The sequence below is a fragment of the Solanum verrucosum genome, unplaced genomic scaffold (assembly GCF_900185275.1).
Source record: "Solanum verrucosum unplaced genomic scaffold, falcon-dt-bn FXZP01000086.1, whole genome shotgun sequence".
NCBI lineage: Eukaryota > Viridiplantae > Streptophyta > Magnoliopsida > Solanales > Solanaceae > Solanum > Solanum verrucosum.
In genome coordinates this window covers 1,507,397-1,527,043 of record NW_026020100.1, presented here as the reverse complement: position 1 = coordinate 1,527,043, position 19,647 = coordinate 1,507,397, and the positions used below count along the sequence as shown (strand labels likewise).

The window sequence follows — 19,647 nt, the reverse complement described above, 5'->3', positions numbered from 1 at the left end:
TTCGGATGAGATTCTCAGTTTGTTTCTATCAAACTATATGGATGATGTGATCCTTCCCTCTCTTAACTCTGATCATAGGGTGACTTGTTCCATTGTCTTTCCTGAACATGCAATTCCCAAATGGTTTATGCATCAGAGTGCTGAGAAAAAGATCTCGTTCAAACTGCCCATTAATTGGTATAATGATAAGTTCAAGGGCTTTGCTATATGCTGCGTGACTTGCATGGGGGCAGGTGTTTGCAGTCCTGATTCAAGGCTATCTGGGAAGTATGACTATGCTTTCATCAATGCCAAATTGATATGCAATGACCATTTGAAAGACCTTAAAGTGCTAGAGAAAGAATGTAAAGTGGGCACAGCATCTAGAACGTATGGCTGGTGTGTTTGCTTTGCCTACATACCGTTGTATTCTTCACTGCAGGTGTCTGGAACAGATGTTAGAGACATTAACCATTATAGCCTATTCGAGGCATCTATCCCTGGGCGCATTGTGAGACAGTGGGGAGTTCATATAATCTATGAGGATGGAATACAGAAGTATTGGTTTCGCACGACTTAAGCAGAAGTAGCTCTATATGCTGGGATATTGAGGTAATTACCAAGAAACCGAGTTTAAGGCAACTCAAAATACCTATTATTATTAAAGTTTGATAGTTTGAATTTTGAATACAGTTAGATTAACGATTTAATTTCAATGTGGTTAAGTATTACGTTAGTAATGTTGGAAAAGATTAGGCAAAAATAATGATTTACTTAGCATTAATGAATTAATAAGGCAAATCAATAATTACATTAAAATTATAAGAAAATGGCAATTAACAGGTAACAGGTTTAAAAAAGATATAAGAGTCAATCTGATAGCTTAAACTCAAAATTAAACGAAATTATACCAATATAATAGTTAATTTTAAATCACATCATTCTTGTGGTTGGGTATTCTCATTTTTGCAGCAACCAATTCGAAATAAACTAGTTGATATACTGACCTTCAAGCGGGAACCTAATAGTAGAGATAGCTGTGTAGCAAATCTTCAAAATCTAAAGCATAATAGTACATCTTCCTTGTTAAATTTACTGAATAATATTACATTTAAGAATCAAATTAATGAATGTAGTAGTAGGTGTTTTGGAAAACTAAAGACTGTATTAGACACCACCAAAGGTTGTGATAGGGTTGTAAGTACCCCTATATCCTAAACCAAAGCCTGAGAATGGAGTCGCCTTTGTTAGAAAGGCACTTTACCCCTCAAAATAGGATTTACCGGCACAAATTCATATTAGTCGGGCCTCAGAGGTGATTCTTGGCACTAGGTGGAAACAAAAAAAAGGAAGTATGTTATTGGAATTATAATTAAGGAATTATATCTTGTTAATGACGATGCCTCAAAATCGAAATTAAGCTTGGATGTGATTGAGACTTCAATCTTTTTCTTTCTCTTATGCTTTTAGAATCTTCAGCTGATAATAGATAAAATTAGTTTAACCTTCAAGTCTATGCCCATCAACAACAATCACTAAAAAGCTGTTAATATTCAAGAATTAAGTTAGAAAGTCTAGTGGTCAGAGTTAGAAACTACCTGAAAAAATGCGAAGTTGGAATTTACAGTTTTATTATAAGTTTCATAAAGCAAAAACTTTCAAACAGTAATAGTGGTAATAACTGTTTCTTTCTCTTTTTTATAGAAAAACTCAATGTTGAATTGACATAACCTCACATATTCTGCAAGTTGAAGTAGTAAGTCATGATTGTTCATCTCCTAAATTCTGCTTGTATGGTAACCATCCTTTCTTTTTTTTCCCACCAGGTGTCCGATTAAATCTAGATTCACACTAGAAAGTCCCACGTTGGGGCCGGAAAGCGCTCCCTAACAAAAGCAACTCTGTACCCAAGGAAACTCGAACCCGAGACCTCTTGGTTAAGGATGAAGGAGTACTTACCAATCCACTACAACCCTTGTTGGTGGTAATCATGTTTTTCGCTTTTCTTATTTCATCTCCCAAATTCTGCCAACTTTTATTAGTTCACCATCTTTTACCTAATTAGCTCGGTTTTCTTTTCCTTCTGCTCTTGTATTTGGTAAACTTGAAAAGGCCAGTGCCCAGGTAGGATGCATTGCTAGTGATCAGTAACAGAAAAAGTAACTTACACTCTAAAGTATCTCCCTATCATGATATCTCTGCGTAGGAAGTTAACTTAGATCAATTAACTTGATATATTAGTACTTCAATTTTGTTTTCCCCCTCAAAGTTTCATTCCTTACTTTTAATGGGTACTAAGTACTTTTGAAAGGGAAAGCACGGTGAGAAACAATGAAAAAAGTCAAAGCCGCACCTACTATGTAGCCTGTAGGTGACACTCCCAATGGCACTGTTACTGCTAGACTATAAGCCTTGGGTGAATTGTATCTTATTAAGTTGCAGAGTATGATAGTTTAATACTAATTAAGAAGCACACCTTGACTAAGTCCTTGTCTCAATGTTAGGCTATGCCACACAATTATTGAAACAATGGGATATGTTTCATGAAGCACAAGTGTCAAAGTACTTGTTGCTTCCATGAATTTGGAGTGGAAAATGAGCTAGAGGAAGTGTTATCTGTTTGAGCTCAAAGAGAACACGAGCATTGAGCAACCCGTCATATATGTTCTGTATCAGGTGCATCCTTTTTCTTTTTCATTATTCTTAATGTTTCTCCTTATAAATATTAGTTCTATGTTTTTTCCGATCCTTCAATTTTGGGTTTTTATTGCTCAATCAAGCTCTGCCGGGGTTTTTGCAATTTAAATGTCAAGGGAAAAAAAAAGTATTCTCTCCGTTTCAATTTGTTTGTCTTGTTTTGACTATTAGCATGGAATTTAAGAAAGTAAAGATATGTAGAATGTATCAAAATGCTCTCTAATCTTGTGGTTTGAAACATATAACGTGTAAAATTGAGATTAAAGAGAGATTAAAAAATATAAGAGACATTCTTTTTTTAAATTGATACAAACAACTGAAATGGATGGAGTAACTAATATAGCCAAGTATTACTTCTTTGCTCATGCATATTAAGATGTGAGAATTTTATAAATGACATTTATTAGACTAATATTTTCAAGTTATAGCAGTAGAATAAAACTTTTAAATTGTAACAATAAAAAAATTCAGGTTCTAACATTTCATTAAAAATAAAATAAAAAATAATACTAAAAAACGTTTTTTTAAATATCATAAAAAATAACGGATAACATTAAGGATAATTAATAATGTCATAAATTTAAGGGATTCAAAACAAAATAGGAATATTTGGTTTTCTTTTATTACTCAATCAGTTATAATTAAATAAAAAATTAGATTTTATTTTTTTTCAAACGTTTCTCTCTCCCTCTAATTTTTTTCTGTCAATTTGTTTTCCTTTTTTTACTCAATCAGTTAAAATTAATTCAAAAATCAGATTTTCTTTTTTTTATTCAACCGTTTTTTTCTGTGATTGTCGTCATTCACGACTAATTCCAAAATATTCTTGGTTCAAAATTTTTTATTTTATGGTAATGGACGAATTCTTATCGATATTAATAAATCATGGTGGTAGATGGGATCCTTCTGGTTAGTATTCATTGCGATTTATTATTTGTATTTTTATTCCAATTTCAGTAAAGGACAATGAAATTAAAAATGAAATTTTTGGATTTTGGTTGTGTATAATAAATTTAAATTGTGATTTTCTTTTGTATGAACCTTCGTTTGTTTCATATTACAAAATATTTTTTGTGAAAATTGAATAAATGATGTTATGAGTTTTTTGTAAACTGGTTTTTGTAATTTGTATACTGTAAACACCATGGATGTGGCGATTTTGTATTTATATTTGAATGATTTGATTATATTGTTTCGTGACAGCGTATGAAATAATGATGATGTTATCGTTATAAATAGGATAAACTACCTTATTAGACATATATCACTACTATGTATACTAATATTAGCTTTACTTTCAAACAATTACATATACTACCGCTTTTAATAATTTATACCATATATTAATATATTATTTGAAGATACAATGAGATATTCACATCCCTTAAAACTAGGATTGATTAATTATCTACTTAATTAACTCTTTCACTCCAAATCAACCACTATCTCTTAATTCTCCCCTCCAATATTTATCACTCAATTATGTCTCCTTCTTTCTGATAAAAAATTTCACCGTACAATTTCATTCCAACAATAGCTAATCTACTCTCTTCTTCTCAAGATATCATCATCATGGCCGACAAATTCTCCTAAACCCAAATATTATTTTGTATTGTTCATTTATAACGAGATCAAATCAAAGTAACTGCTAGAGAGAAAACTTTCAATTCAGAGTGGGTCTTGATTGTTTGTCTCCACAAGAAATGGATCTTAGTTTTGATTATGTTATGCCACAACACAAAAGGATCAAAGGGAGTATTGTAGAGAGTTTTTGTTTGCTGGTGTTCTTCTAAGGTTTTCTTTGGTTACTGCGACATGGATGTGGTAGTACCAATATTACTTTGATATAGCGCTTGAAACATGTGTATCCAATAAGTAGTAATCTTAATTAAGATTTGAGTTGTATTTTTAGTAATGAGGTATCTGAACATGTATATGTATCCACCAATAAATTTTGGATACATGATTTTTAACAACACGATGATATTAATTATACGTCAGATACTCTACAGTCGTGATTTGTTCCTAAAAAAAGTCATGTGTTTCAACTACATTTCACATTTAGATACACATAATTAAATGTATATGCTTATTATGTATTCGAGATACATGTTTTTGGATATAACGTATGAAATTTAGATACACATAATTAGATGTATATGCTTCTTCTTTTTGTATATTCCATATTTAGATACACATAATTAGATGTATATGTTTACTATGTATTCGAGATACATGTTTTTGGATATAGCATATGCAATTGATACTTGATACATCAAATTAATACTAGATACATATAAAAGATACATGAAACTAATATTAGATATATAAATATATTTGTATAAATAGATACATAAAATTAATACTAGATATGTTATAACAAATACATGAAATAAATGCTAGATACTTCTATGACACATATGAATGTATTTGTATGACACTCATGTATCTAAGTGTTTAGTTTGTTGGATACATCATATATTGATAATAGATACATCAAATTAATGAAATTATTATTATAAGAGTAATAATTTGAAATTAATCAAATTACATTACCAAGATATAATGTTTCTATCTTATATTAATAATATTAATGAATTTACTATTTCAAAGAATAATAAAATGAAATTAATTATCTATATATTTTGAAAATTCTCAATTACTCCTCTAATTAAGGAAATTAGTTACAATCAATTAATTTAAATAAATAAATTTTGTATCTCAATTTTAAAATTTGGCAGATACATGTATCTCATGGATTCAGACTCATGTATCATAAACATGAAATATGGTAGAGGAAGTAATATTTGAAACTATTGGGAATCTTAGTAATTAATACCTAAACTAGTGGAATTTATGTGGTTTGCCCTTATAAATATATGAAATGTGTAAAAAATACATGTATAAAATGTGTTTTATGGTATGGATTCTGGTAGACTGTTTAGAATGATATTGGTATGAATAAGTAATGACGAGTGTATAAATTTGTGTGATAATACTGAAGTTGTGGATGAAATTTGTATTAGGTTGGTATGAAATTTGAATATAAATACAACATATTTATTATTACTTTGTATTATGTACGACGGACTGTTATTTTTTTATGAAATGTGTTTTATCGTATGAATTTTGGTAGACTGTTTGGAATGATATTGGTATGAATAAGTAATGACGAGTGTATATAAATTTGTGTGAGAAGAATGGAGTTGTGGATGAATTTTGTATTATCTTGGTATGAAAAGTGAATATAAATACAACATATTTATTATTTCTTTGTATTATGTAAGACTGACTGTTATTTTTTTTTTTAATGAAACAGGGAAATAAGTTGATTTTCAGATGGAGGGGATTATCTATGAATCTTTCAGTCTGTATAGTGGTCTAGTAAATGCGATAACATCGCAACTTAGGATAGATGTTAATATTAAGTCAAATTTAAGTATGAAAATGGTATCCAACCGTAGCCCCACTGATTGAAAAAACATGTTATTGATATTTCAACTGAATTAGTCAACCTAAAACTAGTTATGTTGTATTCAATTGGTATACACTTGGTATCAAACTGATGTCCCACTGAATTTTTTAAAAAAAAATAATAATTGAGATTTCAAACAAATTAGCCAACCTAAGGCTAGTTAATGTAATTTCTAATTGGTATCCATTTGGTATCCAACTGATATCCCATTGGAAAATAGAAAAAAAGGCGTAGTTGAGATTTCAACCAAATTAGCTAACATAAAACTAGATATTGTTGTATCCAATTGGTATCTATTTGGTATCCAACTGGTATCCAGTTGAAAAAATAGAAAAACTAAGATGTAATTGAGATTTCAACCAAATTAGCCAACTTAAAATTAGTTAATATTGTATTCAATTAATATTCATCTGGAAAACTTAAGTATAACCATGTATATAGTTGTCTTATAAAAGGAGTCTCAAAATATTTTAATTATTACTATGTTTATGATGTGTTTTTCAAAACTAAAAATTCAATATAAATCTGGCTAATGCTGATATCCAATTTGTATACACGTGGTATCTGACTTGAAAATTTAAGACAAAGGTTAAAAATAAAAATGTATGAAGTTGGTATCCAACTGAAATAAATCTAGGAAGAATAAATTTTATAATGTAAAATAGTGCATAATATATATTGTTGTAAAAAAACTGTAGCAAAAACAAATATACATCATCTAAAAATTAAAAAGCATGTAATAATTAAAAAGTCTAAGCTACAATCAACTATCTCAAATATGTTTTTGTGGTCTTGGTGTAGCATAATTGATAGTATCCGGAGCATGTTCTTTTGCTATGCGGGGTCCACCAAATTTGCTAGCAACAGTTCCAGTTACTTCACTCTCACTAATTGCGCTATCAACATTCCTGCTTTTTCTATAGTATCATAGGATTGTGGCGTATCTTTGACGATGATACTTTACATCGATATCAATGGGACACATATCAAAAACTCCATTGCTAATATATTCAGCAAATAGGCATGTGTACATACCACAATCACTGAAACAACATTGAAGAAACAATCACAAAAGATAGAAATACATATAAATTTCATATTAATTTTCATCCCCATTTCACCAACTTCAATCGGAAAACAATTTAAATACAACTGTGGAAAAGTCATACCAGATTTATACAAACTTCATGCCAATGCACAAACATATTAATACAAAAAAAATCATACCAACTACACAGTATATCAATTTAATGTCAAAAATATACTCAATCCGATCATATATACAATTTTACTGGGGTTTGTTTCTTCTTGGGAGTGGTAACACACTTGTTCGCTGGATTCGCATTCCCGTTGATCGACGGCGTTTAAGTCAAGATGTTAAAAGATGAAGTCTCAATTTCAACATTAGAAATCCATTCTAACGAATCTGGGACCTTTCTAAGTGTATGCTGATGTTTTTTATTCTTCAACATGTTTTTTTGTCAACCTAAACTCTTGATTCTTTGTATTGTTTAAAAGATTTGTCCTTCTTTTGAGTGTACAAAGAAGAAGAATGAAGATGATGAGAGAGAAAGATTTAATGTGTCTACTTTTGGATGTATAAAGAAAAAGAATGACGATGGTGAGAGAGAAAGATTTACCATTTGAGTAAAGGTTGAAGGTGAACAGTAAAAGAACCCCTAAAAAGGTGTAATATTATGTGTGGAAGGTAAAAAAATCTCTAAAAAAAATTAATAGATAATTACCATTGATTCTCTCTTATTAAGTTTATTTATCTCACCTATTAATTAAAATATAATTATCAAAGACTAATTATTTAATAAAGTGAAATTAATTGAATTATAAATAAAAAATGATATGTTATAACTTGCAATTAAAATGTCTAAGTAGTAATATTTTAAAAATAGATCTAAAACTTGTAATATTACTCCTTAAATAGATGTGTGGGGAGATTTTTCCTATTAAGATACATTTTTCAGTGGATTGTATTACAAAACATAAGGATATAATCACATAGCTCTTCATCAACAGTGTACTTTTTATTGTAACTACATCCGGGCTAATACTTGGAGATTTCAACACAGTTTTACAAATCTATGACAGAATGTATCGGGTGTTTACACCAAGTCAATACATGCATGTCATATGTTTAAATTTATAATTCATTTTGCTTAACTATAATTAATTGACATGTGTTTTACTTTATTAAATCACGTAATAATGAAAATTACATTGACTTGGTATAAATACCCGATGTGGATTAGTTTTTTCCCTATATTAGCTAGGGGAGGTGGTTGATTTTCAAGCATGTATTGAAGCCTGTGAACTGATAAAACTACACATGAAATAATAAGCATGGAAAAAAAGAATTTTTTCAAAAATAGACTGGGCATTTGTAAATAAGGAATGGATAGACACTATGCCAGTGTTTAAGGTAACTTTCCTTTTGGAGGGTATTAGTGATCTCTGTCCCTTGAAAATAGCTAGAGAGGGAAGTTCTAGCCGGTCAAAAAGAACTTTCAATTATTGTAATGTATGGGCTAAACACTATTCGTTTTTATTATTGTTTACTGTCTTTTCGATTCATCTTTTTTAAATTGAAATTTGACATTTTATAAGTGATCAATTTATTAAGATGACAATTATTTACTCATAAATAATTCAAGTGAGAAAATCACAAACATAGCAACAAAATTGTTCTTCTCCTAACTAGTTAGAAGGTCGTAAAAAATAATATTGTTTGGTAATTATCTACCTTGATTCAATTACATAATAATTCAAGAATATACTCGGAAAGAAGTTTTTTATAGAGTTTTAATCCACACAAGATGAGGTGGGAAGCAATAAATCAAACACTTGATAAAAATAATTTCTGCACTACTAATCTCTGCATTACTAATTCGTGAAAAAAATTATGATGAAAGAAGCACAACTATAATTTGATATGTGAGGGAATTTTTTTAAAATAAAAAATGTGCTTCTCACCTCGGACTTCTTTCCATTTCGTTCCTTTCTCCTTTTTTTTTTTTAAAAAAAATATTTTAATTCTTCTTTCGTCATATTTTTTTCTAAATTATTTCGATTCTTTTACAACTTTTTGGAATGACATGGCCTATCTCATATTCTGCAAGTTGAATTAGTGATCATGATTGTTCGTCTCCAAATTTCTGCTTCTAGGGTGATCATGATTTACCCTCTTCTTAGATGATCACTTATTTTAGAATATTTATTTAAAAGTCATTTAACTTCTTCTTATTTTTATAATTTAAAAGTCACTTAAATTTTGATATTTCACCTAAAAAATCACCAATCAATATAAATAGGTTTTTCATAAAATTTTGTTTCATAGCTACACACTTAGAGGGTGTTTTAATTGACTTAAAAGTTGATCAAACTTTTAAATCAGTTTTTGACTTTTGGAAATATTTGACAAATATAAAAATAACTTAAATTAAGTCATTTAAAATAAGTTAGGGAGTGTTTGCAACATTAAAAATAAATCTAAATAAGTTAAAAATAAAAAATAAGTCTCCCTTACTTTTTATTTTTTGACTTAAAAGTCATTTAAGTTTGAATTTTTATTTGACTTAAAAACTACTTTTTAAGTCAATCCAAACGGGCTCTTAATGCACCCCCCAATCTTTTCAACACATTCCATAATTTTCGTATGTGCCTCCCGACACCATAATTTTTTATACAATCTTATTAAGTAAAAGTTCATAACAAAATATAATGCATTGTCACAAAGCATTTTTTTTTAAAAAAAATACAATATTTATTGATTGAATTTTAGTTCAATAAAAAATAAAATTGACCATGAATTGTAATATACTACTCTTTAATATAATCCTTTCACATAGTAAGTGTTGGTTTGAAGTGATGATAAATTTGGTTGGAATAATTGTTATATCTCATATAAATAGGGGCGGTTCAATACTATTAGTGGCCTAAAACCAATTTCAAAATAGGCCTTAATTTAAAATGTGTTTCTACCTTTTTAAAATGTAAAGTACTGAATAATTATTTTATAATCGAGTTTTCCTAATGATTCCTTTTTAATTGATATAATACAAAGTCAATTCAATTTCTCTTGATACATTGTTGATCTTGAGTAAGATTGGATCAATTTTAATTTTCAAAAACTTATTTTATCTAAAGAGAATTGTCGATCAAATAGTTAAAAGAGCCTTTTTGTAAATTGCATTCGATTTTCAGCTCTTTTTTGGAGTTTTTATTAGTCAGACTCAATGTTAGTCCTTTTTAAAAGCAACTCTTTAGTTTCAACTTTATATGTTTGAGACCACGAGATTAAAGAACATTTTGATACATTTAACATATTTTTAATTTTAAATCACAAAATTCAAAATTTTTCTTTATTTTTTATAAATTTCGTTTCAAGTTAAAATAGACCAAATAAATTGAAATGAAGAGAATAATATATAAATGGGGCACCCAAATATATAACTATAATTTTGTGTATATATGAAATAAATGGTTATATATTTTTTTTAAAATGATGTATTTTCTTTACAAATATAAACTTGTTGGTCGATTTAGATGAAATTATGTATTCGAACATTGATTTCATTTCAGGATTTCAAATCAAGAAATGAAATTGCATGTTGAAATGCCTACTTAAACTACTTGATGTATCCAACAAAAAGGTCATCAAGGAAGAAACTTTTTTGGAAAAATTACTTGAATTGGTATCTTTTAATAAATAATTACTGATTTTAGCGATATTTTTTATTTATTACCATTTATAACAATATATAGCAATACTATGATAAATCTACAATATGTATTAAAAATGAATAATGTATGAAATATATATGTATTACAACTGTTTTAAAATATATTATGTTTATTTGATAAGAAATTGACACATTGTATTATAAGTGTATTAAAATGTGTGATAAATAGATTATCCATCAATAGAACTTGTATTAAATGTGTTTTATAAATTGTTCTCACTAATATGTATTAAAGTTGTATTATAAACATATTAAAAGTGATCAAGTGAAAAAAATGTTATTGTTATAAATGTAAATATTTTATTAATATAGTATATTATGTAAATTTCCCAATTTTTTTTTGGTCATACTTAAGTGTCATGAGATTTTGTGTTATAATTGAAGAAAATAAATAAATATACCCCTCAAATTTCACAAAAGACAATAAAATACCTCAGAATTGCTATATGCATCGACACTTGCAATAATTACATATCATGTCTTAGTTTAAAGTCGGATACAATGTATATGTCTTGCGTAAAAGTTGTATTTGAGATATAATTCTGTTTAAAATTGTCTCACTCATTCGCCTCTCTCTATTCTCTACTCTCACTCTCTCGTCTCTCTCTACTCTCTACTCTCACTCTCTCGTCCCCCCTCTCTCTGGATATAAGTTTCATAATTTCAATTTTAAGTATTATACATGTATTTAATACACATGTATATGTATTTTATACTCTTTTTATATCAATGTGTATTTATTTCATACCATAGATGCATTAGTTTCACTAGATGCATTAATTTTGGGCAAGTCGAAATCTTATTTGGTTGGAGAATTTCAATTATCATATATCATTTGTGCATGGATAAATCCTTAGAAGGAAAAAAGATTGTAGCACAGGTATCAGCTATATTTTTTCGAGCAAAATTGTTTTAGAAGTGTCAAATTTGAAAACATACGAAGACTTGAAAACTTGTCCAACAATTCACAAATGTCACTCGTTTGTCATAGATACATAAACACACATATATACGTACTAGTTTTTTGACACCTGCATTGCACGTGATTATCAATTCCAAAATATATGTTATAGTAAATAGTATTGCTTATTTAAGCAAACATTTGAACAATAAGCTTAGCAAAAAATAACATATATATATATATATATATATTTTATTCACACAAACCTATGAAGATGGTCAATGAAAAATTTTATTAGTTAAATGCAATAATGTATATATTTATTTTAAATTGATAAGGTTCAATCATGCAATTAGTCTTATCTCACTAATATTACCTTATAGACAATATTTGCTTTGTATTTTTCTTGTCATCTAACCAGATGTGCTTTGCATATGTATTTCACGTTAAATTGTTTAGATGTCATAAGAACATGTGAAGAGAACAACTACATTTTATATATTCACATATTTTCACATTTGTTGTGAGGTATTTTTTTTATTAAAAAAAACTTAAAACATTTTAAAATAATATATTTTGAAGTTAGAAGATCTTGTTAACTTGATAATACATTTGTGACATATATATTATTTTAATTTAAATACAAATACGTACCCAAATATAAATATATATTTGCATTAATAAAAATATTTATCTCATAAAATTAAATGATAAATAAATAATAAAAATTAAACTAATACAAACTTCAACTGGAGTTATTACAAGTCATATGAGTTTTTCTTCGTCTAAAATACTGAAATATTAAGAAATAGTAAATAAGTAAAACAAAAGGGCAATGTTTATATAGTTATAAGTATTTTGAAACAAACTTCATGAGAGTCTAAATCACATAAGTAACATTGATAAATAAAGTCATTTTTTTGTCTTGAGCATCAAAAATAAATCGTGACAATTCTCTAATTTTTGAAAAAGATATTCAGAAGTATATATGTACATCACAAGAGAAATTGTCAAACAAAAACAAATGAATTTAGACTACATCATATTAACTTCATATACTAGAACAATACATACTAATGTATATATCAAGGAAAAAAATAATTATTACATCATCAATATTGTTTTCCTCAAGTATTTGAGGTTATGGAATATACCCTCTTAGGATAGAACAACTTACTTCATGAAAATAGTCGTACCTGATATTCCGCTAAACTTTAACTCACTCAATGACAATGAATCACACAAAAAAAATTAAAATGCAAGAAGAAAAAGAGTAGAAGATTAAAAAAATTGTGGTTGAAAAATTAGAGGAAACCCTCTATTTATAGTCAACAAAGGGTAGTATGAACAAATATTTTTTTGTGTCTTATCTGAAAAGTCATGACCTTTTGGAGAAGTCACAACCCTTTGGAAAAGTCACAACTTTTTGAAAAAGTCGCAACTTATTGATAAAGTTACAACTTTTTGGAAAAGTCACAACTCATCAAAAAATCACAATCCTTCGAAAAAAGCTATAACTTATCAGAAAAGTCATAACTCATCGAAAAAGTCAAAACTTAAGTTAAGAATATTATAGTAATTTAACATTCAAGTTATCAGTTAATGCTTTTAAGGTAATATACAATATAGATATAGATGTATCTCCTTAAAGACGTGTACTTGTTTTGACATAAATACACATATAACTCTAACTTCTACGCCAACCTTTTTCCATCAAAGTTAATAAATTGAATATTAACATATCGATTTAGGTAAAAATGCAGGTTCAGATCATAAAAGTTGAAATCTAATAATAAGAGCGGAAGATTGTAGAATATTCAGAATAAGCTCCAACTTTTTTGTCGATCCATCAATTATTTATTTTTTTATAAAAAGTTACAGGTGAATAAATTTAGAAGAGGAAGAGAGCGAATTCGAAGTCATTTTATGAGCTTTCGCGATCTAAGAAGCTGAAAAAGAAGAATCTGAAAACCTTAGAAAGACAAAATTGAGAGAGAAAAAGTAAGAGAGGGAGGGAGGGAGAAAGAGGGAAGGGAGGGAGGAATCCTCATTGATTTATGTAATTTTGAAAATTTATTACTCCCTAAATTGAGTAGATATATAAATTTCAATTGTATTACCCATTTTTCTTACCTCATCCACCCAATTTTTTTTAAAAAAATCCCTCTTCCGTGTTTGTGTAATGATAGTTTAGTTTGTTTTCATCACAGTTACTCACTTTGTTTCAATTTATGTGACACATTTCGAATTTTGAGATTCAAACAAGTCTATCTTTGATCGTAAATTTTTTCTATATCTTTTAAATATTTTGAATTATCAATTATTAAGACTTATAATAATTTTTATGTAGTTTACAAATATATAAATTTAATTTTAAAAAAATTGAAAATTTCGTAAGTAAATTCTCGATCAAACTTAAATTATTGACTCTCGAAAAACAAAATATGTCACATAAATTGAAACATAGAGAGTATTAAATGGTAGGATAGTATCACACAAGACACGATGTCATAGGTCTCAGTCCCAAAATATTTATTGAAATTAGTATATTATAAAATAAAAAAAAGTATATTGTCTAAATATAAAAATCTATACAATTGACAGTATAAAATGGGATAGTTCAAAATCCAAAATTTGTGATTAAATTTATAATTTAATTAAATAAAATATAAATTTATCTCAAATTTAATTACCGATATCCGGCATATTGGTTTATTCCATTAACCAAAGTGCCCCTTAAAATTTAAGAGGACAGGTGGCTTCAATGATTGATAATTGCTGGACCAATGTTTTACTGCAGCTGATCCAGACCCTCAAAGTTGACTCATCGTCTCTTTTGCTTTTAATGCATAACTAAATGTTGTTTGTGGTTCCAAATTGCCCCATCTTCTTCTTTCTCACATTTTTTCACACATAGCCAGAATCCAACATGGCTTCCCAATTTAGATCTGTCAAAAAGTGGAAATATGATGTTTTTCTGAATTTTCTACGGGAAGACTTCAACGGAAACTTTGTTACCGATCTTTACAAACGTCTGGAAGACAAAGGAATCAACGCATTCAAAATGAGTGTTACCTTAGTATTGAAATACGGAAAATAATATATTTTTCCAACTATTCTCGTTTATTAAAAAGTTATTCTTCTTTATAGTGCTTAAAATTGTAATTCTAAAACTGATTTTTTTAATTAGAAAAATAATACAGCATCGCTTTAAAAAAAATTACCTCTCATTTAATTGCAATTCCAAACACGACCCAAATGAGGAAAAAAACAATCTCTTTTATCCGGTCATTATCTTGATAACTTACACTTTGTTTGGATCATTGTTACCCATTGTATTGTATTGTATTGTTATTATACCTATAATGTTTGTTTTGATTGTTACTTAAAATGTATTGTATTGTATTGTTAAATTTCGTTGTTACATAACAATGAAAACCCCTATTTTATGGAACAACCGATTTGGTGTGTTTCCATTGTTACTTAATTTCTTTTTCCAATTATATCTTTACATAATATTTCAAAATATTATTTTACCCTTTACCTTATATTATTTAATTCTGGTCAAACCTTCTACCCTAGTATAATTAAGGATATTTTAGTTAATTTATAAATTACAATACGATCAAACCAAACAATTAAAAAGTTATTAAACAACAACAAACAATACAGTCTAGCCAAACATTGTATCTACCATACAATACAGTACAATATAATACGATACATTATGAAACAATGAGTAACAATAATCCAAACAGAGTGTTAGATTCAAAATGCTTATTCGATAAAATAAGATCGTCACCAAAACCATGAGATGATGATTCAATAAAAAAAAAATGATTGGTTTTTTTGAGTTGGGCCGGATTTGGAGGAGTGAAAAAATTGTTAGGGTTTTTGCCTGATTTTCTTTATTTATTTGAATTTTATTTTTTTCCTTAAAGAAAAGTTAAAGTATTACCATAAATGTTTTAACTTTTATTAAAAGGAAAATATAATTTTCTTTCATATTTGGTTTATTCTTTTCTTAGAGGAAAAGTTAAGAGATCTATAAATTAAAGACCCCTCTTCTCATATCGATCACAACAACATCCACAATGTAGTCATTTAGAGAATTGTTTATGGGGAGATTTTCTCTTAAACATATTTATGTTTTTTTTAATATTAGTTTTCAATATGTAGGTCACTTGACCAAACATTATTAATAATGTCTTTTGTATGTTTTTATTTGTCATCTGATTTGTCAACCATATGGTTTGTACCTTCATAACCCAACAAGTGGTATCAGAGCTAATGGTTTAATGACCTAGGTTCAACAAGATCGAAGACAGGTTTAAGGTGGTTTCAAATCAATTTGCAACCAATTTGCTGATAAAGAAGATTTTTGTACAGCTACATGTGGAAAAGAGATTTAAACCATATTTTCAACATTACTGTTGCTGCATCTTTGAAAATAAAAATAAAATATTTTAAAACTATTTTTAACCCATATATTTTAAACTTTATTTTTAACCATGGCAAGCAGTAGTGATGAAGACTATGTGAAGAACGAAGATTATCATGCATGTGTGAAGAAGTTGGATCAAGTTTTGTAAAAAAAATCCAGCCAAAAGGAGAGATTTATTAGAGTTTTTGCCTGATTTTCTTTCTTTATTTGAATTTTATTTTTTTCCTTAAAGAAAAGTTAAAGTATTACCATAAATGCTTTAACTTTTATTAGAAGGGAAATATAATTTTCTTTCATATTTGGTTTATTCTTTCCTTAGAGAAAAAGTTAGGAGATCTATAAATTGAAGACCCATCTTCTCATATCTATCACAACAACATCCACAATGTAGTCATTTAGAGAGTTGTTTATGGAGAGATTTTCTCCTAAACATATTTATGTTTTTTTAATATTAGTTTTCAATATGTAGGTTACTTGACCAAACAAATATTAATAATGTCTTTTGTATGTTTTTATTTGTCATCTGATTTGTCAATCATATGGTTTGTAATTGTAAGTTTCCGCATGACGCCCTAATCACCTTCATAACCCAACAAAAATGAGCGATGAATTTTTTTAAAAGTCACACGTCTTCTTCCCATTCTATACAAGGAGCAAGAACTAAATTTTGCCAAAATAATTTAATAAATTTGTATGAGAATTGCCATGAAATTTAACATCATTTTTTCTAATAAAAAATTGTTATTTTTTCTTTCCAGAGAGAATAGTGTTAGATTTGACGGAGTTACTTCTTTGGAAATAACAAAGAAGACAACAAAGATGTATTCTGTTAGGCAGATAGAATTCATAGTTAATTTTAATATTTTTTTAAATAAATTTGCTAGATTTAGAATAAAGAATCAAAATGAACTTCTTTTATTATAAATTAAAAACTATTTCAATTAATCCATAATAAATACATGTGTTACATATTAAATATCGAAATAAAGCCTGGACCATCTTTGGTCATTTTCTCAAATTTGACCCATAAGCTATTTCAGGTCTTGTGCGTTTACTTTGAGTCAATGGGATAAATGATTGTTGTCATATTCATTCTCATAATTTCGCAGATTACCAGAACTCTGAAATTCCCCTATGGCTTCCCAAAAATGGAAATTTGATGTATTCTTTAATTTTAGACAGCAAGACTTGGACAAAAGCTTTGTTGCTGATCTTCACAAACGTCTGAAAGACATAGGAATCAACGTATTCAAACCCGATGTCAACTCTGAATGGGGAGAACAAATTTCAACAGAAATCTTAGAAGCCATCGAGGAATCAAGGATTGCCGTTACCATCTTTTCCAAGGACTATACTTCCTCCCCACGGTGCTTGGAAGAACTCACTAAGATCATGGAGTGCGTTGACAACAAGGGACAGGAATTCTTCTTTGTCTTCTATAAAGTTAAGCCATCAGATGGCTTAAGTCCATTAGGGACTTTTGAGGCAGATATCAAGGGTTTTGATTTGGAGAAGGTGCAGAGGTGGAAGGACGCTCTCCGTATAGCAGATGACATGGCAGGATCAAGAGATTATTTTGCTGGAGCTCAATTTTCCCATTGGTGAGTATAGCTCAATAGAACAGTTGAGTTTGATTCAATTTTGCGAGACATGTTCATCTTGACACTCTCTCTTTTTTTATTCGTAAAATAAAGGATACCTTTAGGTAAAAAAACCTGTAGATGAACTCCCTAATAGGTGATGGATTTCAACATAGAGAACTGTGAAGCTGCTACAATTTTGACTTAAGTTTTCCCAACTTAGATCTAGGGATTAGGTCATCTGATGCCTGTACAATTTGTATGTCATTTAAATACCGCCTCTTTTGATCACTAGGTCTCCTGTAAGTTGGAAACCGTGACAGAATTGATACTTCATAAAGTTAGTATCTACTAGTTCATCTGAGCTGACTGAAACCGGTCCATTGCTTCATATTATGCAGTTCGGTCTTCCTTGAAAGGCACCTCACTGATATTTAATCTTTGCAATAGTTGCACATACTTTCCACCTCCCAGACATAAATTGAGTATTCCATGCTTGTATGGATATATAATCTGTAATAACTGCTGCAGTCTAACTACAAAACTTTTATAGCTCAGGAAGTTGGTCTTCTACGAAGTATGACCCATCCATACATCAAACCAAAATGAATCTTCCTTCCTTCTACTACTAATCCAATATTTTCAGCAAATGTCTCTCTTAACTGCCTGATGTCCTTCCAGATTTTTACCCCATGAGAAGTGTTAGGATCGAGAACTCGGGTAGTGCGGAATTTAGCCAAACAATGTTGTAATGACAATAACAAAGACAATAGTAAGTTGATAATAACGAAAGTAAAACAATTAAAGAAGACACAAATTTAACGTGGTTCGGTCAATAGACCTACGTCCACAAGCGGAGAGGAGCAATATCACTATATCAACAAGAGTACAAAAGAGAGTATAGAATTAGAGTAAATACTCTAATTAATCCCAAATACCCAAAGAGAATAACCTCACAAGATCACTCCAACAAAGGGTTCACACAAGTGTTTCCCAACACAAACTCTCTTACAAAATTACTCTTAATGGAAAGACAAAGGAAGAAAACAATGAAATATTTTCATATGCTTCAAGGTGTGTTTCAACTAATGTCTAAGCTCCCTATTTATAGAGAAAAAAATAGGCTTGTTGATGTCATGGATGATGTCTTTGGAAGATGCAAAATATTCAACATCTCAATGTGAATATATCAAATATGGTGGCTTCTAAATCTTTGACAAATATAGTTGCCAAATCTTTGACAAATATGGCTACCAAATTTCCACATTTGTGGCTTCCAAATCTTTCACAAAAGAAAGATAAAATAACTTTCTTCCATCAAACAAAAGGCCACATTACAAGAAGGCTTAGCTGTTTCAAAATTTTCCATTATCACTAGTTTCCAAAGGGTATTGTCTAACTTACGAATCTCTGTAGCCTCTTGAGTAGTCTGTTTTTGTTGTGGATGCTCAAAACTTTCATTCTTACTACCCCTTCCTTTTTAGATGTTGTTTTGTTTCAATTAACCAGGTCAGGTTAAAGGTTCTCATTTCTCAATTATTACGTTGTCATAATCATTGCCTGGCCTACATCGTCATAAATTTAACTTGTCCGCGTGTATCTTTGATATACCTTAGAATGCGAATCACTGCATTTCAGTGACTATCTTCCGAGAAATTGGTGGATGCTGAAGATTGACATGAAAAAAAGCTTACGACTTCATTGAATGCCCCTTCCTACAACAGGTTCTCAAGGCTTTAAGCTTTCCCACACAGTTCATAAGCTGGATTCTGGGGATGTCACTAAGACAATCGTTATGAGCATTCTGAGTTCTTCGT

The 19,647-nt window shown here is 29.0% G+C and overlaps 1 protein-coding gene and 1 pseudogene across 1 annotated transcript in view; both read left to right on the top strand.

Annotated features, from left to right (window-relative positions):
* LOC125824910 (disease resistance protein Roq1-like) overlaps positions 1–19,647 on the top strand; it is a 147,873-nt pseudogene that overhangs the window by 743 nt on the left and 127,483 nt on the right.
* The window catches only part of LOC125824897 (disease resistance protein Roq1-like), a 153,664-nt gene that overhangs the window by 9,284 nt on the left and 124,733 nt on the right, over positions 1–19,647 (top strand). The window lies entirely within an intron of this gene.